This window comes from Oratosquilla oratoria, chromosome 1 (assembly GCF_046742065.1).
Source record: "Oratosquilla oratoria isolate Oo_2021 chromosome 1, ASM4674206v1, whole genome shotgun sequence".
NCBI classification, from domain to species: Eukaryota; Metazoa; Arthropoda; class Malacostraca; order Stomatopoda; family Squillidae; genus Oratosquilla; species Oratosquilla oratoria.
Genome location: NC_134777.1, coordinates 8,148,213 through 8,174,421, shown reverse-complemented (window position 1 = coordinate 8,174,421; position 26,209 = coordinate 8,148,213). Strand labels below are relative to the sequence as shown.

The 26,209-nt window shown below is 40.6% G+C and overlaps 1 protein-coding gene across 2 annotated transcripts in view; it reads right to left on the bottom strand.

Moving 5' to 3' along the window:
* LOC143032006 (mitogen-activated protein kinase kinase kinase 1-like) overlaps window positions 1-26,209 on the bottom strand; it is a 232,513-nt gene that overhangs the window by 126,773 nt on the left and 79,531 nt on the right. The window lies entirely within an intron of this gene.

Here is a 26,209-nt window from a genome sequence, read left to right as displayed (position 1 = left end):
CTCACTTTTCTTTTCTCCTTCTATGTTTCCCCCATGATAATGGCTTCTCTCTCTCTCTCTCTCTCTCTCTCTCTCTCTCTCTCTCTCTCTCTCTCTCTCTCTCTCTCTCTCTCTCTCTCTCTCTCTCTCTCTCTCTCTCTCTCTCTCTCTCTCTCTCTCTCTCTCTCTCTCTCTCTCTCTCTCTCTCTCTCTCTCTCTCTCTCTCTCTCTCTCTCTCTCTCTCTCTCTTCTCTCTCGCTCTTCTGTGTGTGTGTGTGTGTGTGTGTGTGTGTGTGTGTGTGTGTGTGTGTGTGTGTGTGTGTGTGTGTGTGTGTGTGTGTGTGTGTGTGTGTGTGTGTGTGTGTGTGTGCGTGTGCATGTCCCACCAACTTCTTTCTCTTCTCTCTCCCCCTCCTTGCTTTCCTTCATTCCACCCAATCCCTCTTCTACCACCTTCCATGTCACAATCACTACCCTCCTCTCGTTCCTCTCCCCGCTCCTCCTCCTCTTCTTCAGTCCTCACGCATCCTTTTTTCTTTTCCTCTCTTTCCCAACCTTCTCTTCTTCTCTTCTTTCTGTGTTCCTTCTCTTCCTCACTCCTCAGGCACCTTTTCTTTTCCTCTCTTTTCCAATCTTCTCTTTTTTAGAGTCTCGCTTTTATCTGTGTTCCTCCTCTTTTTCACTCCCCATGCACGTCCTCTTTTCCTCTTCTTACCAACCTTCTCTTCTTCTCTTCTACTTTATAGTCCCACTTCTTTCTGTGCTTCTCCTTCTTCCAGTCCTTCCAGACTCCCCATCCTACGCCCTCAGCCCCGCCAGCCACCTGGCGTTCTACACACTCACGCACCCTGTTACCCATCTGCCATTACCGCCAGTCTTCACCCGCATTCAGAACCAAGGCGTCATCATTATCCTCTTTCGCCTCACCGCCATCAGTCATTTGGAGATCACTACTGAACAAAGACCTTTCCTAATATTTCTTTTTCTGACTTGCTGGATTACCAACTTTTGTCCTGTCACTCCTGCAAACTTTTCTATTTCGTCCATCTATCTTGTGTCTGGCTTACTGCTGCTGCAGGTATCATCTCTGACTAGGACCCAGTCAATAGGACACTACTGAACAAAGACCTTTCCTAATATTTCTTTTTCTGACTTGCTGGCTTATCAACTTTTGCCCTGTCACTCCTGCAAACTTTTCTATTTCGTCCATCTATCATGTATCTGGCTTACTGCTGCTGCAAGTATCATCTCTGACTAGGACCCAGTCAATAGGACGTTTGGTCTATCTGACATCTACTCTACCTACATCAACTTGTTTCAACATCCACCGACACATTTTGGGTACTATTGTAATTACTTCCAAATGATCAAAACTCCATGTATATTTTACAGATATCCGTGGTTTACCTTATAAACGTCGATCCATTTCTTGCAACTAATCAAGTCGCTGTATAAATCTTACAAGACTCAAGAATTTGTATATTCAAACTTTAAAAATATCATTCAAGAGCAAGAGAAAACGAAGAAAGTCGATGGTTTTAACATTAAGAATGGATTCCACGATATCTGCGTTTTCCAATTGTCTACTCAACCCGAATTGAAAAAGTCTACTCAACCCGAATTGAAAAAGGGTTCTGGAAAGTTCCGTATAAAAGTTCCTTCGTCAACCGAATTGTACTCAATTCTCCTCAATCAGATAGAAAATTATTTTCAGTGAATAAGATATTTTTTAATTCTCCCGGCAAAGAAAAATATTTTCAGTTGTAAAAAAAAAAAAAAAAAAAAAAAAAAAAAAAAAAAAAAATCTTTCCGGATCGAGGAAGAAAAATATTTAACAGACAGTTTTCGTACTATTAAGTCTTCAAAGGCAACAAATACCTAATATTTATCTTACAAAGTTTACTAAGTCTACTTAAAGGTTAAGTGATATATCAACGGTCATACAAATACCAATCATATTGTATTTATCATAAGGATCACTTTTCTTGTTTAGAATAGGGAATATTTATGTTGCAATTTAGGAATTATATTATTGAGAAGATTCATTAGAAGAAAATAATTTTCTATTTCTTTTTACATCAATATCAGTCTAGATTTAAGTAAGATTTGAACAATGTATAACGTGTGTGTGTGTGTGTGTGTGTGTGTGTGTGTGTGTGTGTGTGTGTGTGTGTGTGTGTGTGTGTGTGTGTGTGTGTGTGTGTGTGTGTGTGTGTGTGTGTGTGTGTGTGTGTGTGTGTGTGTGTGTGTGTGTGTGTGTGTGTGTGTGTATGTATGTATGTACTCGTATGTATGTATGTATGTATGTATGTATGTATGTATGTGTATGTGAGCGTTTGTGTGTATTAGTGTATACATCGGTACATATGCAAACTCTTTCCAACTAACAAATACACCATAACCGTAATTACATAAGAACGTAAGAATGAAGGAGACTGCAAGAGACCATAAGGCCTACACTATTCAGTGTTGATCCGGAGGTACAAGGAAATGTGAGATCGGAATATCCTTCTGAACCCAAAGCAAATCGGCTCAGCAACCAAACATTCCTCTCGATCCTATCCAACCAGTCTCCCTACCACATGCCGACACACACGTATACCACCTACATACCAGACGAATACCAAACAGTCCCCCGGATAAAATTACATATAATTTTGTGGTTCTCTTTCATATATCTTTGTGTGTATGCACACACACACACACACACACACACACACACACACACACACACACACACACACACACACACACACACACACACACACACACACACACACACACACACACACAATATATATATATATATATATATATACATATATATATATATATATATATATATATATATATACATACATATATACAGGATACGTATACATACATAATATTCATATACATGTGTCTGTGTGCGCGCGCGCGCGTGTGTGTGTGTGTGTGTGTGTGTGTGTGTGTGTGTGTGTGTGTGTGTGTGTGTGTGTGTGTGTGTGTGTGTGTGCGCGTGTGTGTGAGTGTGTGTGACCACACAAATGTATCAAATTCAGGATAGCCATCTGGTAAAAAATTCTCTGAACGTGACTAAAGTGTAACACATCAATATGGAGTTCTATACATTAAAGTCACCCAATGAATATGATTATTGTGTTTTTATTGTCTATCTTGTTGCAATACGTTTGATTTACATGAATTCGGTCTTCCGGATGTCGTTTAAGAATAAATCATTCTTTTATTTATCGTCCGGTGTATGTTGTCTGTAATTAGAAATGAATTGTTATATAATAAGGTCTATGGTGTTATTTCCTAGCAAACAAAACGTCACAGAGTTATGTGTGAACTTTGACATGCAAGTGTATATGAGCATAGTTGTCATATGTTAAGAGTACACGTCTAAGAAACATACAATAGCGGTACAAAGGCGATATGTTTTTTATTACAGGTATATACCTCGCGAAATATATTTGTGATCTTTGCAATAATTATAAATAATTATAATCTTTTCGTTGTATGAATTTGTGCCGGACATAAGGAAAGGAGGAAAGTGATTCGTAAATGCGCAGACAGCCATCTTGACGCATCAGACCTTACGCATGAATTTCCTCCTAGTTATACAACATGTTTAGGATATTCGTGTACATAAAGCACAGGGGCGTGTTTGTTTTAGCCTTCCTTACACTTTCTGGAACCCAAGAGTGGTTCCTGAACTCTAGTATACCCAGAAGAAGTGGTTTTAATACACAACCAAACGATCTGAACACAGAATGAGAGACATATACTTACTGCGAAGAAGAAAACTGATACGGTACCATCAAATTGTCACATCTGAGCAAACCCAAAAATTCCTAAAAAAAAAATCATCCTGATTGTTTTTTTTTCAACAACTAATACATTCCCCAACATACCATAACACGTCACAATCCACAACCTGTCTTATACCAACACGCTTGAGAATCCTGACTGTTGTTTTTTTTCAAAAACTAATACATTACCCAATATACCGTAACACGTCACAATGCACAACCTGACTTATACCAACAAGCTAGAGAATCCTGACTGGTTTTTTTTTCAAAAACTAATACATTCCCCAACATACCATAACACGTCACAATGCACAACCTGACTTATACCAACACGCTAGAGAACCCTGACTGTTTTTTCCAAAAACTAATACATTCCCCAACATACCATAACACGTCACAATGCACAACCTGACTTATACCAGCACGCTAGAGGTCAATCCTTGCACAGAACGTGCAGACGACGACTTTCAACATAATACCTCCAGACGAGTAACCTCTTAACATGCACCACCCATGGGTTGACATTCGCTAGTGAGAGCGACATTAATCTGATCATTCTTATGACAATCGCATGTAGGATTCGAACCCACATCTTTCTGTGAAGGCAATCTTACGGGTGGCCGAAAGCAGTGGGTTCGAATCCTGCATGCGACTGTCATAAAATTATCATATTGCACTCAGACGAACAACTTAAACATACTCTTTAGACAAACGCAGACAGACTGGTTTGTTCACCTGTTCACCTTTGGTGCGGGTACCTACTGGCTTCTCGGCTAGCCAGCCCCGCCCCCAACAACCCCAGGAGTCCCGCCCCACGCGTAAATAACTATCAAATTCCGACGTGCCTGGGACCACCAGCCTAGTAATGCCTCCTAATAGGCTAAAGGGACGATCAGACGGTTGCCTCCTCTCCTCTCCCCTCATATTTCTCTTCTCCCAATCCCTCTCCCTCCCTCTCTCTCTCTCTCTCTCTCTCTCTCTCTCTCTCTCTCTCTCTCTCTCTCTCTCTCTCTCTCTCTCTCTCTCTCTCTCTCTCTCTCTCTCTCTCTCTTTTTCTTTTTCTTCTTCTTCTTCTTCTTCTTCTCCTTCTTTTTCTTCTTTTTCTTTTTTTCTTCTTCTTTTTCTTCTTCTTCTTCTTCTTCTTCTTCTTCTTCTTCTTCTTCTTCTTCTTCTTCTTCTTCTTCTTCTTCTTCTTCTTCTCCTTCTCCTCCTCCTCCTCCTCCTCCTCCTCCTCCTCCTCCTTCTTCTTCTTCTTCTTCTTCTTCTTCTTCTTCTTCTTCTTCTTCCTCTTTTACTTCTTACTCTTTTCCTCCATCTTCTGCTTCACCTAGTACTCCTATTACGAAATAAACGACAGCTACCGTTACTGCTCGTAACACTTCTGTTACGGCTGTAATCACATAAAACATATTTGCATCAGTTGCTCCTACCAGTACTGTCCGTTCCTGTGGCCAGGACATCTCACCAATTGTCACTACTTCCCTTCCTTACAATTCAACTGAAAACATAAAGGCAAATGCTCTGTACTTTCAATTTCTCTTTAAGAGGATGTTGACGTAAATATACCATACACATACTGTACACATACACACAATCTCTCTTTCTCTCTCTCTCTCTCTCTCTCTCTCTCTCTCTCTCTCTCTCTCTCTCTCTCTCTCTCTCTCTCTCTCTCTCCCTCTCTTACACTTAGATACACGCTCACACACCCACAAACATAAGTTTTCCTGCACAGATATATCAACCCCTGCATTAACATACAATGCGACATAACCCACATTAAAACCGTGCCAAACATTAAAATCAGCCATGCTATTAGGAGAAAGAGACGAAACCCCACGAACGTAGCGCCTTCCTTGTATATCACAATCAAGTAAATACACATACGCACACTAACCGAAAGGACCCCCTATGAAACTCTTAGGTGGAAGTTCTGACACACTTAAGTGGAAGTTCTGACACAAACGCTTCGTCGTTCATCTTCCACTTCTTAGATTTCCAGCCCCGACGGAACAGGTGCGTATGGAGATTTCAACGATCTAGTATATATATTATATATATATATATATATATAATATATATATATATATATATATATATATATATATATATATATATATATATATATATAAAATAAGAAACTTGTAGACAGTAAGTACTTTCGTATATTACATCTTCTCTCTTCTCCTGTGGTTATTTTGCATTTTTGTATCACGGTGATGTGATTGCTTGCATATATATATATATATATATATGTATGTATGTATGTATATATATATATATAGGTATATATATATATATAAATATATATATATATAATTGTTACCAATTATTTTTTCTTTTATAATAGTACCAGGGGGGTGATCTCTATACCTCAAAATGCATCCACACCATGAGCCTACGCCCAATGGAATGCGAGTGGAACAATTAGCGTAAAAAGAAAAGAAAAGCTAACGATCGGACTTAAAATAAATCTGATAAAGACAGCAATAGAGATAAGGACACCAATTAGAATGTTTGCACATCTGATAAATGAACTACCTATCTTCAAGAGTCAGTGGAGGGAGATAAAATATACAAAAACAGAAAAAAGTATGTAAGTAGCTAAAGATTTTTGTAACGTGAACGTATATTCGAAGCGTCTAAATGAGAAAGAAAAACGCTGAAGAATCCATCTTCCACTGTGAAAAGACTTTAGTTTGCTCATTCAAATAGCGGATGGTTCCAGAGATCCAGAGAGTGGATGGTTCCAGACATCCAGAGAGTGGATAGACGGCCCCTCAACCGGTCAATTTAGCCAACAGTGATGAAAAACATCAAATTATCTTTTGTGGTCTTCCCTCCCATTAGAGATTCGTAGCTTGGCATCGGCAGAATAAGAAAATTGCTGGTTCCAAGAATCGCTGCAGAATGAACTGTTGGTTCATCATAATTCTTCGCCATTGTGATCAGATGAATTGTTTTGAAAGTAAAGGTCTCTATACGATCGCGTCTCGTCAATAATTAGATATAAATCAATATGTGTAATAAAACCACTTGGAAAATAAAATGAAAGGTGACCGAACGTTTTTGTCTATTTAAGACATTTTCAGAGGACCTTGTCTTAAATTGACGAAAACGTTCGGTCACCTTTCATTTTATTTTCCAAGTGGTTTTATTACACATTTTGTGAATCACGTGCTTTTGTGATTTATTCGCATAAATCAATTTAATGATAATCCAAGGGACAATGAGAATTGTGCCTATACAAGAAGACGTCACGATTTGAAAGTAATTGGTAGAAGATTTTCTTCGAATGAAAGTAAGCATTTCTTTTCTAACCGGGTTGTTAATGCACGAAATTCGTTACTTTCCACTGTCGTTGAAAGTAACACAATAACAACACTTAAAAATCGCATAGATAACTAGTTAGACTCTAATCCGCAAATAAGATATTATTCCTTGCAACAAAAAATCTGACAGCCAAGGGACAATGTCTTCGTACAAGTTTTGTAAACCTAAACGCGGTTTTGGACAACACAAAGAGAAGATCACAAATCGGATTCACACTGAATGAAAATCCGACAAGAAATAATGGTCTCAAACTATCAGGAAATTGATTTAATTTGGGTAGAAACAACTTCGTCAACCGTGTAGTTAATGAGTGGAACAAACTTCCTGCAGAGGTAGTGCAATGTAGTTCAATTCAAGCTTTCAGATTCGTTTAGATAAACATCTAAGTAAGATGGTGTAATGAGTGCCATTTATATTATATTATTTTTATTTGTTTTATTTTTATTTATCAATAGTTATCTATCAAATCATTATTATTTACTATTTACCTGTTTCTTTATTATATAATTATACCTATGCATTTATTTATCTTATCTATTATCATTTATATTATTATATATTTTTTTTATCATTATTATAATTCTTTCCGCATCCAACCTAGTTATAGATCAAAAGGTCTCCTGTCGGCATGCTCCTCGGTTGTAATCCTTTGTAAGTCCAAGATTACGTAATGCATGGATGGAATAAAGATAAATCGAAAAAATGACAAATAATATTTCAGATGCAAGCGACTAATTCAGGTAAAATTCTTTTGACAAATACTAAGAAAAATCGATTACCGATACAAGGAGAATCAAGGCTACTATGCTCTTCTCTGTCTACCCTTCTGTCATTACCTGATATCCTCTTAAAGAAATTAGCATAAGTTTTTGTGGGGCGTTCAGCACACCCTTATTACCATAACAATGGTGAAGATGAAGGCGATTCCTGAAGTTATGGAACAACACAAAATATACGATTTATATAAGATGCTATGGTTGTTATCTAACCTATAGTATCAAACGCAATGATACTTGGAGTTTATCATGAGTGCTGATGGTGGCACTAAAAATCATATAACAATCGCCAACATTCCTTCCTGATATAAAAATGAAAAGAAGGATTCAATATAACGCGTAACATAATGAAATTAACGTATCCTAATACCAGAAATAAGAATGATCTTTTCAGTCACATTTTTTTAGCTTCAATTGAAACTTTTCTTCGTGTACCTCGAAAACCAGTGTGACAGGGATGCGGGGTTTAGGAATGTGCAATAATTGTCTAATTTAACTTGACGAGGATTTTCATTACTAATGTTACCGAATGGTCTTTTTTCATTATACGTTTTTGTTTTATTTTTTTCAGCATTCTCTATTTTTTTTTTTTTTTGTGATTGTGTCTGCATTTTGCCAAGACTGTCTAGCTAATGGTTGATGTAAAGTTTCTCTAGTACAACTCCGCCAGGTCAAAATGAACGGAGTATAATCAACTTCAGACCTCCTCCTCCATCAGTGTACAGATAAGTATTTTCATACTATCCAGGGGAAAAAATTTTGTTACACTGATGTTGAATAAAAAAAAATACTGACAAACTAGAATTTAGATTTTCTAATAAGGGTGCCGGGGACTTCTGAAAGGCTTGGCAAGGGAGCTTCAAGACAGAAAAGGTTAGGAACCACTGGCTTAGAGGGCGGGTGGGCCTCTGGCGATTGAAAGTACGCGAAGAGAAAATGTCAGTAAGGGCCTGATGAACAGAAACTCGACAGTGGAAACATGAAGGTGCTGGCTCCTCATTCTCTTCTTCATTCCCTAGAGCGAAACACACACAAACAAACACACACACACACACACACACACACACACACACACACACACACACACACACACACACACACACACACACACACACACACACACACACACAGAGAGAGAGAGAGAGAGAGAGAGAGAGAGAGAGAGAGAGAGAGATAAAAATCCCTATGGTGGACAAAATCCCCCTGGTTTAGGATCTGGGAACTGGGGCTGTGCCTGACGTCTTGTGAAGGGCAAAATAAAATATGTTGTCTTCTGGATATCAATCTGTGGTCTATGGCAAGTGATGGACACTCCCTCTGAAATCTGTAGTTTCTTAAACGTCGAGGATTTATGAAGTATATATGTCTACAATGCTCTGTCATAAAAATATAGCAATTAATTGACATACACCAGCGCGTGTAATTATTTCCTCAAGAATCAATTCTCTATTTTTGTTTCATTCTAAGAAACAAGAATAAAATAACTGGCAGAGGCAAACTCTTGTAATTCCTTCGCTGTGTTTTGAGAATTGTGCCTGTACAAGAAGACGTCACGATTTTAAAGTAATTAGTAAAAGATTTTCTTCGAATGAAAGTAAGCATTTCTTCTTTAACCGGGTTGTTAATGCGTGGAATTCGTTACCTTCCACTGTCGTTGAAAGTAACACAATAACAACATTTAAAAATCGCATAGATAAATAGTTAGGCTCTAATCCGCAAATAAAATATTATCCCTTGCAATAAAAGATCTGACAGCCCGGCATTTAATTGTAATTGGATAGGATAGTGGTAGCAGTAGTGTTAGTTCATCTTCTATCTCCTAGTTACCCTGTTTTCTTAATTGTAGCTTAGTATAGTAAACACAAACAGCCTCGTTAGGGCCAGTAGGCCTGCTGTTGTTTGTTCTTCCTTTGTTTTCATTTGTGTTATGCTATCCACTACCAGGGGATTTTCTTCAGAAACTCCTTTCAGAATGAAAGGAAAACTAAATCTGCAAATCAATTTCGCTGTATTTCGCGACTTATGCATTCGATTTAGCGGCCACCAAATTATTCTATCCAGATGGTTCTTCGAGCGGCTGTGCATTCCAACTCTCGGTGAGTGCACGGTGTATCCTCCCCCTTTCCCCCTCCCCCCTCCCCCTCCTCTCCCCCTCATCCCCCTCCCCCCTCCTCCTTTCCCTCGTCCCCCTGCCCTTCCACTTTCTCAGAATCATCTTTATCTTCTCCTCACATCATCATCGCCAGCTGCATCAGGTATTAGCAGACGAAGAATCTGGAGTTTGACCTCGAGGTGGACAAGAAAAGGTTTTAGTGATAGAGTAGGAAGAGGAGGAGGAGGAAGAGGAGGAGGAGGAAGGGAAGGATAATGAGGAAGACGAGAAGGAGGAAAATGAGGATGAGGGGAAAGGTAGAAAGAGGAGGAAGAGAAAGAAGAGGAAAACGAAGAATAAGACGAGAGGAGAAGGAAGAAAAGTAGAAAATGGAGAAGAAAGAGGATAAGGAGAGAGAGATAGAGAAAGAGAAAGATGAGGAGGAGAAGGAGGAGGAGGAGGAGGAGGAGAAGGAGGAGAAGGAGAGAGAGGGAGAGAAAGAGGAGGAGGAGGAGGAGGTGGAGGGCGAGAAAAACGACATAAAAAACATTACGAAGAAAGAGACAAAGATGAAGACTAGTTTTGCGAATAACCGAAGGAGGAGGAGGAGGAGGAAGGCGAGGGTTCCAGAAGAGCCTCCATCTTCTCTTGGTTCTACGTGATCCAGACAACGAATCGCCGGCGGACCAGATCGGTCACTTCATGGGCACACAGAGGTGAAAGAAGCTGGAAGGGAGGGGGGAGGAAGGGAACGGGAGAGGCGGGGAGAGGTGGGGGGGAGGGGAGAGGAGGGGAGAAGAGGAGAGAGGAGGGGAGGGGAGGGGAGGAGAGAAGAGGGGAAGGGAAGGGGTGGGGGAAGGGGAAGGGAGAGGGAACGGGAGAGGAAGGGGAGGAAGGGAAGGGAGAGAAGGAGAGAGGAGGGTGAGGAAGAGAAGGGTAGAGGAGGGGGAGGTGAGGGGAGGGGGAGAGGAGGGGAGGGGAGGGGAAGGGGAGGGGAAGGGGAAAGGAGGGGAGGGGAGGAGAGAAGAGGGGAAGGGAAGGGGTGGGGGAAGGGGAAGGGGAAGGGGAAGGGAGAGGGAACGGGAGAGGAAGGGGAGGAAGGGAAGGGGAGAGGAGGAGAGAGGAGGGGGAGGAAGAGAAGGGGAAAGGAGGGAAGGGGAGGGGAAGGGGAGGGGAGGAGAGAAGAGGGGAAGGGAAGGGAAGGGGTGGGGTGGGGGAAGGGGAAGGGAAAGGGGAAGGGAGAGGAAACGGAGGAGGAAGGGGAGGAAGGGAAGGGGAGAGGAGGAGAGAGGAGGGGGAGGAAGGGAAGGGGAGAGGAGGGGAGGGGAGGGGAAGGGGAGAGTAAGGGAGAGGAGGGGAAGGGAAGGGAAGGGGAGGAGAGAAGAGGGGAAGGGAAGGGGAGGGGAGGGGGAGGTGAGGAAGGGAAGGGGAGATGAGGGGAGGGAGAGGGGAGAGGGAGGGGGAGAGGAGGGGAAGGAAGAGAAGGGGAGAGGAGGGGAGAGGAGGGGAAGGAAGAGAAGGGGAGAGAAGGGGAGAGGAGGGGAGAGGAGGGGAAGGAAGGGAAGGGGAGAGGTGAGGAAAGGTTGAGTAATGAAGGGGTGGAGCTAGAAAGAGGGAAATGCGTGGAAGGAAAGAGGTAAATGAGTTGAGATTGATACAGGATAGTAGAGAAGAAGGAGGAGGAAGACGAGGAGAAGGAAGAAGAAGAGGAGAAGAGAGAGTATGAGAAGGGGGAGGGGAGAGGGAGGGGAGGAATGGTAGGAGAAGGGTAAAGAGGGGAAGGAAGAGGAGAGGGGAAGGAAGAGGAGAAGGAGGAGGAGAAAGACAAGGAGAAGGAGAAAGAGAAGAAGGGAGAACCGGAGGAGGAGGGTAAAGAGAAGAAGGAGGGGAAAGAGGAAGAGGAGGAAGAGGGTAAAGAGGAGAGGAAGTAGGGGAAAAAGGAGGAAGAGGAGGAGGAGGAGGGGAAATATTAGAAGGGGGAGGAAGGTAAAAAGGAGAGGAAGGAGAGGAAGGAGAGGAAAGAGGAGGAAGAGGAGGAGAAGGAGAGGAAAGAGGAAGAGGATGAGAGGGAGGAGGGAGGGGACGGTGACGAGGAAGAGGAGAGAGGGGAAGAGAAGGGGGAGGAGGAGGTGAAAGAAAAGATTCGTGGGAAAGGATAGGTAGGAGGAAGAAGTGAGGAGGAAAGAGGAGAAAGAGGAGCAGAAGGAGAGGAAGAGGAAGAGGAGGAGAAGGAGGAGGGAGAGGAGGGTAACGAGGAAGAGGAGAGAGGGGACGGGGGAAGAAGAGGTTCGTGGGAAAGGATAGGTAGGAGGAAGAAGTGAGGAGGAAGAGGAGGAGAAGGAGAGGAAAGAGGAAGAGGAGGAGGAGGAGGGAGAGGAGGGTAACGAGGAAGAGGAGAGAGGGGACGGGGGAAGAAGAGGTTCGTGGGGAAGGACAGGTAGGAGGAAGAGGCGAGGGGAATTGGGCAGGGCTCGGCCCGACCTGCCTAACGAGCAACGTACTGGGCACTCCCACGTTAGCAGACCAGCTGGGAGAGGCTAAACACTAGCCGGAGACTCCACTTTCACAGTTGGCCTTTACGTGGAGCCCGAGGTCATGACCCGGTGGAACACGAGGTGGAGTTGGTGGAGGTGGTGGTGGAGGGAGGGGTGGAGTGGTGTTTTTTTTTTTTTTTTTTTTTTTACCTCTACTCGCCTCACTCATCATCATCATCATCATCATCATCATCATCATCATCATTATTAGTATCGGCATGAAGAAAAACAACAGCGGCATGGTCATTAGCATGAAAGCCTTATCGAAAGGCATAGATACCGAGTAAGATATTGTCTTGGGATTTGATAAAACCATCAGATGGTCATTTGGTCCTTAACGAGAGGAAAGTACGTGTTTTCGTCTTGGTGGCTTCTTTGTCATCGACTTTACAAACAAGCAAAAGGAGACTGAATCGCGAAAATTAAACGCCAGTAGTCGATTTCGTTTTTATTCTTTTTCGTGTTTTATAGAAGAGTAGGACTGAATTCGAACGAAAACAAATGAGAAAAGAATCCTGAGAGTAGATACAAATACAAACACGAAACAAATTGGCATATTCTCGAGAGAAAACACACAGATGTGCACGAGTACACACACACACGCACGCGCACACACACACACACACAAACAAAACATATATATATATATATATATATATATATTTATATACACACACTGAATGGGTCCCAGTGATCAGATACATTTCAACAACCACAATGCACTTTAATTCTAAGCCATCAAAGGCCAGCATGCTGAAACTGAAATGTGGTTCTGCCCAGGACTCGAACCCGGCATCCCCATGACAAGTGCGACAGTGACTTTCCAACTAGGCTATCAAGAGAGATATAGGTTAAGCGCATTTTTCTTATATATTTGTATGTTCGAGTTACATACACACACACACATACACACACACATATATATATATATTCATACATCTTTTCTATATAAATAAACACGATCACACATACGCACGAACGCACACGTAGGGTAGCCTTCACTTATGAATATATTAAAGCAAACCTTATCATCTTCCATTTACGTCATCAAGGGTACTCACAAACAACTCACAATCTGAGACACATTCTGACCATCTCTTGAAGACTTATTGTAGGCAAACCCATTCCCCTACCTCAAATACCCTCACGAAAATTTTCTTTTTTACTAATATACAGCATCATTCATTCTTGTGAAATGATACTCAGAGATCAGGTGGGAGTTTTGGATCGAAATGACCCTACAGAAACTAAGAGCTAGAGTGTAATTACCTGTCGATAATTCTTGGATCTACGGTCGAGGGGTGTCTGGTCACGTGACATAAATCAAGGGATCTCCTAACATTTCTTTTACCTCTACTTTAACTTATAATGTACTATTTCACTTTCATACATCCATAAACAATATATAAAAACGCACACACACGCACACATGCACACACACACACGCACGCACGCACGCACGCACACACACACGCAGTAATGCTGCTATACCCAATAAACCTATTATTATTTTATTATCATTATCTTTGTCATTATTATTATTATCATTATCATTATCATTATTATTATTATTACACACACACACACACACACACACACACATATATATATATATATATATATATATATATATATATATATATATATATATATATACGTATGTATGTATTTATGCATGTATGCATACATTCATATACTGTGAAAACGATACCATTCGTAAATATGGTTCTGAAGACAGAGAGAAATCCAACATCAAACGCGTTTGTATATGCAGTGAAATGTGACATCAGTTTTTCCTGAGTTAGAAAAACAAAAAAATTCCCAAATTCTCCAGAAATTTCTCTTCCCCAATATGTATCCAAAGTTATACAAGTTCTACATACCCCAAAATTGCTTGAAAACGAACAAAAGCAATGCATTCTGAATCTATCTCAAGCGACCAAAAGGCATTCTGATTCCTTGCGATTGATTTCAACTACTCGGATTGATCGTTGATCAATCTGAACATAAGACAAGTTTCACATAACCATGAAAACACACACACACACACAAACACACACAAACACACACACACACACACACACACACACACACACACACACACACACACACACACACACACACACACACACATACACACACACACACACGACTTGCTGGTGTAGTGGAGAGCGCTGTGCCATCCCAAATGCGAAATCCCAAAATCTCGCCGCGCTCCCGGCGTGAAAAGCTTTCACCGACACCGCAAGTCGTTATTGTCCTCCTTAGGCAGTGAGTGGTGTGTACGTGTGTGTGTGTGTGTGTGCGTGCGTGTGTGTGTGTGTGTGTGTGTGTGTGTGTGTGTGTGTGTGTGTGTGTGTGTGTGTGTGTGTGTGTGTGTGTGTGTGTGTGTGTGTGTGTGTGTGTGTGTGTGTGTGTGTGTGTGTGTGTGTGTGTGTGTGTGTGTGTGTGTGTGTGTGTGTGTGTGTGTGTGTGTGTGTGTGTGTGTGTGTGTGTGTGTGTGTGTGTGTGCTTGTAAGGTCAGCAGTTGATGTGTCCAGACAGAGACAGACAGACAGACAGATAGATACACAGACAAGAGAGAGAGAGAGAGAGAGAGAGAGAGAGAGAGAGAGAGAGAGAGAGAGAGAGACGGGATTACACGAACTTAGCTTTTATTCAGCATGTTATGATTAGGTAAATATATGAATGAGTATACAGAAATACTGACACATGGATAACATTATGCACGCACTCACACACAGACACACACATATACTCACTCACACACACACATAGAGAGAGAGAGAGAGAGAGAGAGAGAGAGAGAGAGAGAGAGAGAGAGAGAGAGAGAGAGAGAGAGAGAGAGAGAGAGAGAGAGAGAGAGAGAGAGAGAGAGAGAGAGAGAGAGAGAGAGAGAGAGAGAGAGAGAGAGAGAGAGAGAGAGAGAGAGAGAGAGAGAGAGAGAGAGAGAGAGAGAGAGAGAGAGAGAGAGAGAGAGAGAGAGAGAGAGAGAGAGAGAGAGAGAGAGAGAGAGAGAGAGAGAGAGAGAGAGAGAGAGAGAGAGAGAGAGAGAGAGAGAGAGAGAGAGAGAGAGAGAGAGAGAGAGAGAGAGAGAGAGAGAGAGAGAGAGAGAGAGAGAGAGAGAGAGAGAGAGAGAGAGAGAGAGAGAGTGAGAGAGAGAGAGAGAGAGAGAGAGAGAGAGAGAGAGAGAGAGAGAGAGAGAGAGAGAGAGAGAGAGAGAGAGAGAGAGAGAGAGATATCGCTCGTGCCCTCCTCTCTCTCTCCCACTCTCTTCCCCTATAAATCCCCTCCAACCAAGAAACCTGTTCCACCCCCACTTTCTTTCTTTATTCCCTCATTCACTCATCGTGTTTCGCTATTTGACCCTTCTCTATTCACTTCTCACGCCAATAAATCCACTTAATCTTTCGTGATTTTGTTGTTTTCCGTCCTGCAGCTATCACTGACATCCCTGAACCCCATCGCTACCCTTAACTCTTTGATTATATGTTATTACAAGCAACTTTCTTTCTCCACACTCGAAAGCCCTCTGCGTTTTGTTTCTCCCTCCTCCTCCTCCCCCTCCACCCGTACCCCTCCACTCACTCTCCTACTAACTGCAGGAGGGCAAATTGTTAAATTGGTAATATCAAGCCATCAGAAGCAAAGAGATCTCTAGCCAATACAGGCGAGCTATACATCAACTAACGTTCATCTGTCTTCATTCAAATGCCCGACCGTTGGTTGCGTCGTCTAACCCACCCCTCAGTTGCCAATTTTCAATTTACGTGCCCCTTTAGTAATACCTTAATATCATAAATGCCATCTTCCTCTCCCCATCACTAAATTACACTTACTGCCTGGCTCAACTGGAAGCTATTCGCCCCTATCTCCTGCACGTAGGAAAGAGGAGGTGGTGGGAGGGAGAGGGGGGAACGAGTGGAAACGAAGCCAGGGTCGTCTGGAGTCGTGCAGACACTGAGACGTTGCATTCGGATCGGGGTCAGGCGGGTGGGAAGACGCGAAAGAGTGGGCGAGAGGAGTGAGGCTGGGCTTTAGCGAGTTGTCAACGGAATCGCAGAACAAAAGAACTAGTGCAATTAAAACCAAGAAGAATAGGATTAATAAAAAAAAGGACAACAGTTTGGGGGAATCATAAACAACAAAACGAGAGAATATCATAGGCATGCTTAGGCAATTTGACACACCAGAATAAAAAAAGGAACAGAGACAACAGAAAAAAAGGGAACTCAGACTGAATCAAGCTGGGCATGTGTGTTACTCTCAACAGACACGATAAGATGTAAACAGGGTTACAGGGCAGTCGAACAGGCATGATTGTCACTATATGTATATGCATGGTGTACGTGTATATATGCACGTATGTGTACCTACTCACACCCGTATGTATTCTTACCTCCGTCTGCTTCAGTTTCTGCATGACTCTCTCTCTCTCTCTCTCTCTCTCTCTCTCTCTCTCTCTCTCTCTCTCTCTCTCTCTCTCTCTCTCTCTCTCTCTCTCTCCATCTTATACTCAACAACCCAGTACAACACTAATCATCAAGCAAATTTACAACACAGTAATCATACAACGACCACAATGCCTCTAAATCCACAGAGACCACAACTACGTTGACAAACCTAAGGATACATCTATACAATCCCCTCCATCTACAAATACTACAACGGCTCATACTTCCCTGGGAGTTACGGGTGAGATATGACACTGAATTGTAAATTCACGACGTAGAAGTCTTTGATGAACCTAATAGACTTGTCTGTATAGCTTGAGAAAGAAAAACGGCAGCTGTAGTGCTTATAAGTAAAGACAAATACTTTGTCATAGTTATTGTCGCGGTCCAGTCCCCTGCCACAGGACGCCCCACGGACAAACATTTACGTCTCTTCTTTCTCCTCTTCTTACAGATCCTTTCTACGTATCTATAGTAATTATTTTTATCCATGATTGAGTGACCAAAGTACCTCTGCCTAAGATCGTGGGCCTGCATCTTTATAGAAGTTTCTCTATTAAGAATCTCCGATATTCGGAACTAAAAGTTCCTAAATCTAGAAAAATCCGGATAGAGGAAGCATTTTCTAAATGTCTGGAATATTTTTAAAAGGTACTTTTGTTCTAATTGTATGTATGTATTTATGTAACCATGTAACTAACCACAAAATCGATGCATCTACGTACACAGCTAGTTTACCTACCCCACTACTGCAACCACATTTCCAGCCAGCTTACACATCTGAATTTATCTATACTGTGAACGGGAAAAAATCACATGAAAATATAATGTTGGGTAACAAAGGAAGGTCAGATTAGGTTAGGTTGGGTGGGTTAGGTTCGGTTAGATTAGGTTTGGTTAGAATTGGTTAGGATTGTCTCTCCTGTGACTTTTTTTTTTATAAATTTTGTTTAAATAGCTCATAATGTTCTGAATTAGCTGCGACTTAGTTCTTTCCAAGCTCACCCGTGAACATAATTACTGTAAGTGTTGATAACGATGGCGTCGTTAACGTTGTTACCTCCTTGTTAATTCCTTCGACTTTATTGCGTAGTGTAACAAACTAAGAATTTAGTTTTCTGTTCTCACTCAATCCAGTAGATTTTGTTTATTTTATAAGGAACTTCTTGGAATTGTGAGGTCAAAAGAACAGTCGTATTTACCCATCAACGCCCAGTGGTTCTTGTAAAGATTTTATGGCTCACGCCGGATGATGTTTATCTAAACTCAGAAGTCTCACACATAAAACAGCATTGGCTCGGAAAACGGAGACTTATCCCATACTTGGTACACCTCTTCTGAACTAAATTGTAAACTGGTCTGGCATTATCCAGAATTTATTCCAACCTTGGTACACCTCTTCTGAACTAAATTGTAAAATGATCTAGCATTACCCAGAATTAAATATGTCGAAGTTGTCTTCATCGTAGTAACGGGGCCAACCACAGAACTAAAATTGGCCCATGTATCTCCTCTTCTAAAGGAAATTCTCGATCATTAGTCATAATAAAATATGCAAATGGTGTCACCCTATCGATATAAAACCCCGGACCCACCAGAAAGCTGAAGATTCAAATTCATTTGTGCCTTTTTCCTTCTTGATTTATTCACACGAATTCGGACACAGAAACTCACATTCCTTCGTTCAGACTCGGTTATCTGTCGTCATGTACGAGTATATATGCTTACAGTTTATTTTCTAGTATTATCATTACTCAAGTTCGTCTATGTTTGTGCATTTCAAGTGTTAACTTAGTGCATTCCTACTCTAAGAATTATGGGAGTATTCGTAAATTGTTTGTCGTGATGAACATTCGCAAAAAATTGAACTTTTATTGTTCTGATCCCTCAGTTGACGTTCTAATATTATCATTACTTAAGTTCGTCTATGTTTGTGCATTCCAAGTATTAACTTAGTGCCTTCCCATTTTCTCTAAGAATTATGGGAGTATTCTTAAATTTTCTGTCGTCATGAACATTCGCACAAAATTGAACTTTTATTCTTTGGATCCCTCATATCGCACCTCTTAGGGATTTTCATATATTACCGTTTATTCACTTAGTTTGACATTTTCTCACATATCTTCACACTTTTTCGTATAAATCAAACCTTGTTTACTTCCTATTTAGAACCTCAATGATCCCCCATAAATCTTCCTCATTCACTCAAATACGTTAATATTCGCTTTCATATATGTATTGTCACTCGTCTACACGAACCACTAGTTATTTACATAAATTTTAAGGCGTTCGCTTATATAAACACTCTCCAACGCATCTTCCCTCCGTTTTGTACCGTAACACACTTTCCCGCCATCTTACGTCCTAGTTAGTAATCCCACTAACCCTCTTGCTTTAACTTAGAGTTTCAGGGTCCTATGTTAAATCGTATAGTCACAGTTTAAGGCTTCTTCTGGCGTCCCTCGGTTGTATAAAATCGCATGGAGTCTATCTGAACAGATGTAAAAAATGTACAAGTCGTGATTGGTAATGAAAGGGATCAAGTATCCATTTTTTTTATAACCATACAAAAGTGACGTTTCTCGTCGACATTTCCCTAATTATATTTAAAAGAAAATACGTTATGCTCCAAGTATATGATGAACAGAAAATATGCAAAAAAAAAACAATAAAAAATAAATATACTATTCTCAAAAGTGAATACTGTACAAACAATACAAAAAAATCTGAAACAAAATTGCTTTTGCAGGGCGAATCTCAAGGAACAGAACCAGAGTTCCGAATATAACTGTGCACACATCGTTTGGAGTCTATCTGAATCATTCACAAGAAATTCACATCCTCCTTTCCATTCATGATTCAATATAATTAAAAAGAGAAGTTTAAACACTGCTAAAAAATTGAAGTTTGGAATAGAACTTTGTACGCAAAATTCAAAAAACTTCTTCAAATAATTCATAAGCACCTCACTCTTCCTGTCCCATTTAACATTTAATTCCCTTTTAACTTTTGGTACAAAGATAATTGAATAGCTTGAATGTTGCCAAAACGATAAAAAATACTATCAATACACAGCTTCCATTTGAGCAAAAAAGTGAAAGTTTGGATTAAGAATGAAAGTGGATGTATAAAAACAAGACTCGAACTGGTATTCTGGCCTAAATAAATATGCATAAATGCAAATACTATACACATATATACACATGTACACACTTGCACAGAAGTACGCATGAACACGCACGCAAATACGTACACATACATATACGCACACACACATAAACGCAAGAGGAGGAGGAGGAGAAGGAGGAGGAGGAGGAGGAGGAGCAGGAGGAGGAAGAGATGAGAACGAAAAACCTAGTGGATATGCATGAGCACGTTCTTGTTATAAAGATTCAAAAGCACATTAACGTTCCTTTGCGCGCACACGTGTGTGTGTGTGTGTGTGTGTGTGTGTGTGTGTGTGTGTGTGTGTGTGTGTGTGTGTGTGTGTGTGTGTGTGTGTGTGTGTGTGTGTGTGTGTGTGTGTGTGTGTGTGTGTGTGTGTGTGTGTGTGTGTGTGTGTGTGTGTGTGTGTGTGTGTGCGCGCGAGTGTGGATGTGTATGTTTGTGTTTGCAATTAATCAGACACACTCCCCACTGATGAGATTAATTTGTGAATGATCGTTTCTCCATGACAAGTTGACAAGCAAAGGGATTACCTGATGTCACTGATCCTTCGAGTCCTACGAATGAAGAATCAAGCTTCTGCAAATCTTTCCTTCACTATACAAATCGAAACAGACTTCTGGGCGACGCTGCCTGAGAGTCTTTTCTCAAAGTTTTTTTCTTCTCAGCTGAGAATAACTTCCCCCTCCTTAGTGCTGATTGCTGCAACACTTTTAGAATTTTATTCCTGCTAAAGAAGAGACGATATTTTCCGATTAGTCTCTTCGGCAATGAACTTGGCATGTTGATCTATTTAGTTATTTATTCGTTTTTTTCTGTGACTGCGTCCTAGCAGTTTTATTTACTTATGGACAACTCCAAACATCCTCAATACGTTAATATACAAACGAGCTAAAGAATTTCACTCACCAGCAACTTTGGTATAATGACAAATATGTGGATTTTCTCCGAGATCAGAAGTTTTCAACATGTGGTTCATGGAACCCTATTGGGCCACGAGGGTCAATAAAATGGGCCGCCAACCGAAAACTTGCCTACTAGCAAAACAATTAAAATTTAGTGTTGAAGTCACCAGGAGATTAAACAACAGCAATTCATAAGCACGGGGTATACGTGAAAATAGGTTGAGAATCCCCTGGTCGTCGAAGCTCTCCTCTAGCCCCTCTCCAGGAGATTAAACAATAGCAATTCATAAACACGGGGTAGACGTGAAAATAGGTCGAGAACCCCCGGTCCTAGATAGACTGGAACGTCAAAGCTCTCCCCTAGCCCCTCTCTAGGAGATTAAACAATAGCATTTCATAAGCACGGGGTATTCGTGAAAATAGGTTGAGAATCCCCGGTCCTGGATATACTGGAACGTCGAAGCTCTCCCCTAGCCCCTCTCCAGGAGATTAAACAATAGCAATTCATAAACACGGGGTATACGTCAAAATAGGTTGAAAACCCCCGGTCCTGGATAGACTGGAACGTCAAAGCTCTCCCCTAGCCCCTCTCTAGGAGATTAAACAATAGCAATTCATAAACACGAGGTACACGTGAAAATAGGTCGAGAACCCCCGGTCCTGGATAGACTGGAACCTCGAAGCTCTCCCCTAGCCCCCCTCCAGGATATTAAACAATAGCAATGCATAAAAACGGGGTATACGTGAAAATAGGTTGAGAATCCCCGGTCCTAGAAACTGGAACCTCGAAGCTCTCCCCTAGCCCCTCTCCTCCCCTACCCACTCACCCACCCTCCCCCTCCTCCCTCCTTTCCCTCGTAAAGCCAAATCGTTGGCGATTTCCCTTCCCCCAAACGACGAGTTACCTCAGGGTAATCTTCTTTATCAAGCAAGAGATCTGGAACTTTCTCCATAGCCTCATCTCGCCCACCTACTCTTACTCCTTGGCCACCTACCCCATCATCATGACCACATTTATGATAATGATAATGAATGATAGTAATAATAATGATAATAATAATAATAATAATAATAATAATAATAATAATAATAATAATAATAATAATAATAATAATAATAATAATAATAATAATAATAATAATAATAATAATAATAATAATAATGAGAATAATAATGATAATAATAATAATAATAATAATAATAATAATAATAATAATAATAATAATAATAATAATAATAATAATAATGATAATAATGATAATAGCAAAGACTATTATCATTATTATAATCATTATTATTATTATTATTATTATTATTATTAATATTATTATTATTATTATTATTATTATTATCATCATCGTCATTATTACAATAATCATTAATACTATTTACATTATTGTTATCATTATCACTATTTGATCAATATTACTATTATTGTTATAATTACCTTCATTATTCTCAATATTACTGTAAATATTCTTATCATCAGCTTTACCGCTACTTTTATCAGTGATCTAGAAAAATACTCTCATACAAAAGCAATCTTTTGACCACAATTCCAACCCACTATTATGCCAGGGACGATTTGTCGACTCCAAAAGCCTGTTTGACTCTCAGAGAGATCCGTTTTCTTTGACTTTCAAACCACTGCTGGCGTCGTTGAAAATGAAAATAATAAAACACAGAAACAAACAAATACATAAATAAATAAATAAATAAATAGATCAATTAATAGTAGATGACAGATAAATAGACAGAGCCTTCTCTTCATTCATATTTCTCTTTACTTTTGATAAAATTGAAAAAAGTAATTCAAATTCTTTTGTCGCTTTCCATGTTCCGTTGTCTGCGCGGAGCAGCATTCTGTCGCTTTTTCTTCCTGGTTTCCCTTGTAAACATGTCTTTGTTACGCGCGCGCGCGCGTGTGTGTGTGTGCTTTCTTTCTCTTGAAAACTTTTCCTACTTGTTGCTCTGGAAGCCAGATTTTCATCCTTCAAAGACAATCCACAATATAATCTTACAAAGTCATGCTAAGGTTTCCCTAAGTGGTTGTCTACATTAGCAAATTAATTCAGGATATACTTGTCCAAAATATCATATACATATATATATATATATATATATATATATATATGTATATATATATATATATATATATATATATATATATATATATATATATATATATATATATAAAGTATCTAGGACAAATAGAATATTGCGTGGAGAAGAATTAACGAAGATGGGTTGGGAATATATATATTGCCCTAACGTTGCAACCACCTTGGTCTTCTTCTGAGTCCATCCAGCTTCTCGTCTCCAGAAGCCAGCGCCTTAGCCAAGCCTGTGGCGCCAGGCTCCTAATGAACGACGTAAATATCAGGACGAATCCATATGCCAGAGAGGTGCCACAAACAACAACAAATAACACATTTTTCCTTCCCATAAGATGTTCATTTCTCGATAGTAAAGTGTATATAACCCAAGAGACTTTATGAACAAAGATCGTTCCTCTCAGTATAGCCATCACACATTTTGTTTTCTTGATCTCTTTCCAGAAATCTTGCTTGCCTCCTGTTATGATCCATTTAGTACGAAATCACCAACTTATGTAAAAGTTTGATTCTGAAGCTCCCCGTTGCTTTTTAATAGATTAATTTATTTCATTTGATAAATCCCTGTCGGCACGCTCTGGTCATGAAAAGTCGAGACTCCATAACGCCGCCTTTTATATTTCCTTCCTGATTACGTGAAATCCGTGATCAGGAATATAACATGCACCCAAAGTGGAACACGCCGCCACTCGCAAATGCCGCAATATTCGTTTCACGTTTTCATCATAATAAAAGCGATCTAAAAATAGTCATAACATCTTGTAAAAAACAAAAATCTAACCGCATTAGATGGGCTTTCTTTTTCTTTTTCTTTTTGTATATGGAAGAAAATTTTATATGGAATCATTTGGTCTCATCCTGAATAAAATATACAAAAGCATAAGCCTTGCTTTTAACATTATGACTGAGGATTTCTCTACACTCAGTAAAATATCACACCAAGGGAAGAATATAATTAGAAAAATAGAAAACACAAGAAAGAAAATCAACAACTTCCAGAATGCTGTCGTATTCAATCAAACATGTTTAAAAGAGAACCTGCTCCCAAAATACACAAATATTTATATATGTATATATATATGTATATGTATATCTATCTATATATATATACATATATATATATATATATATATATATATATATATATATATATATATATATATATATATATATATCGACTAGAGCGAAATGTCACACATTTGTAAATCACACAAATAACTCACAGCCGAAGTAAAAGAAAAGTTGGGAGAACGATTAACTTTTATATTTCTGCTACAAGCTGTAGCCCTCTACAAGAAGTACAAGAAAGTAGAAGTGGTAGGATATACAGTGTATGTACACTCCTTAGACATAAGGAGGGAAATGAAACAGGAACATGAACAGCTTACATGACCTCCCAAATGACCTCACTTAAGAAGAGGTCAAGCGTGGGGTTATTAGAATGATGGCTACTGACCTAACACCACCAGGAAGACTTACGATTACAAAAGCGCTATAAAGACAAAGACACAAAAAGCAAATCTACATAAGTCCAACAAAAGCCAAATCCACAAAGACTAAAACAAACCAACACAAACAGACACAACAAAGATACTACGAGAACGAAGACTACAAAGAGATCACAAAGACTGAAAGTACAAAGTTCCTCGAAGAGTGTGACACCACAAAGGCCCCGAGAAGGCAGTGACAACAAAGAGCTACACTTAGAAAGATATATGAGAGTCCGTGACAGCCTCGCCTTCCGCCAAGACTCTCTTATAAACAAAGAGTCTTCACAAGTCGGAGTCTCGTTTCGACCACAATTAGAAAGACCTGATCTCAGGAACCTCAGCTGGGACACGTCGCAACCCGGACCCTAAAGACTCCCGAAGATCACGTTCCCGTTCTGCAGAGCTCTCGGGACTTCCTACTACCAGCTAGTTTTTTATTCCTAACTTTGATTAGTTTTCTTAACCGGCTGAGGATCGTTACCGCGGTTAAAAATTCTCTGTTAACTCTTAAGTGCTGAAGACCAGAATTATATGGATTCTTTGGCTACAAATGACGATTCTATTGAGGTGAGGGAATCCCATCCCCACACATGCGCGCTCGTGTATGTGCGCTCGTGTGTGTGTGTGTGTGTAATACACCATGGTCTTGGATCACGTGTTGGACTCGTGATCGACAGCTATTACCCTCCCGGAAGAGAGCTCAGAGCTCATATATGACCGATCCATGGGTAAACTACAGGCAATTTAAAGCTTAACCACTTTAATTGAACAAGACAAATACATTTTTTTTCTTTCTTTTGAGGTCATCATCCCAAGGGACACCAACCACCCACCCCCACCCCACCCCTTCCTCTTCACCCTCATGAACATTCCTCACAAGTGACGCGAGATAACACTATAACACTGCACAGCAGCCTTGATGGGACAGGACAATTGAACCCTTTTCGTACAGTCCTGATGGGACAGGACAAATGAACCCTTTTCGTACCGTCCTGTTGGGACAGGACAGTTGAACCCCCCTTTTGTATCGCCTTGATGGGACAGGACAAATGAACCCCTTTCGTATCGTTCTGGTGGGACAGGACAAATTAACCCCTTTTGTACCGCCCTGACGGGACAGGACAAATGAACCCCTTTCGTACCGTCCTGATGGGACAGGACAAATGAACCCCTTTCGTACCGTCCTGTTGGGACAGGACAGTTGAACCCCCCTTTCGTACCGTCCTGTTGGGACAGGACAAATGAACCCCTTTCGTACCATCCTGACGGGACAGTACAAATGAGCCTCTTTCGTACCATCCTGTTGGGACAGGACAAATGAGCTCCTTTCGTACCGTCCTGTTCCCAAGAGGACAGTTGAACCCCCCTTTCATACCGCCCTGATGGGAAAGGACAAGTGAACCCCTTTCGTACCGGGTAACAATTTATCTTTCCATTCCGGCTGCGGCCGAGATATTTTATCCTTTTCCGTGGCACCCTCTGGATAACCGAGGGCTTAACACCGGGATAAGGACAAGAATCACGACCGAAACGGAACCTAAATGGATAATCAAGGGCTTAACACCGGGATAAG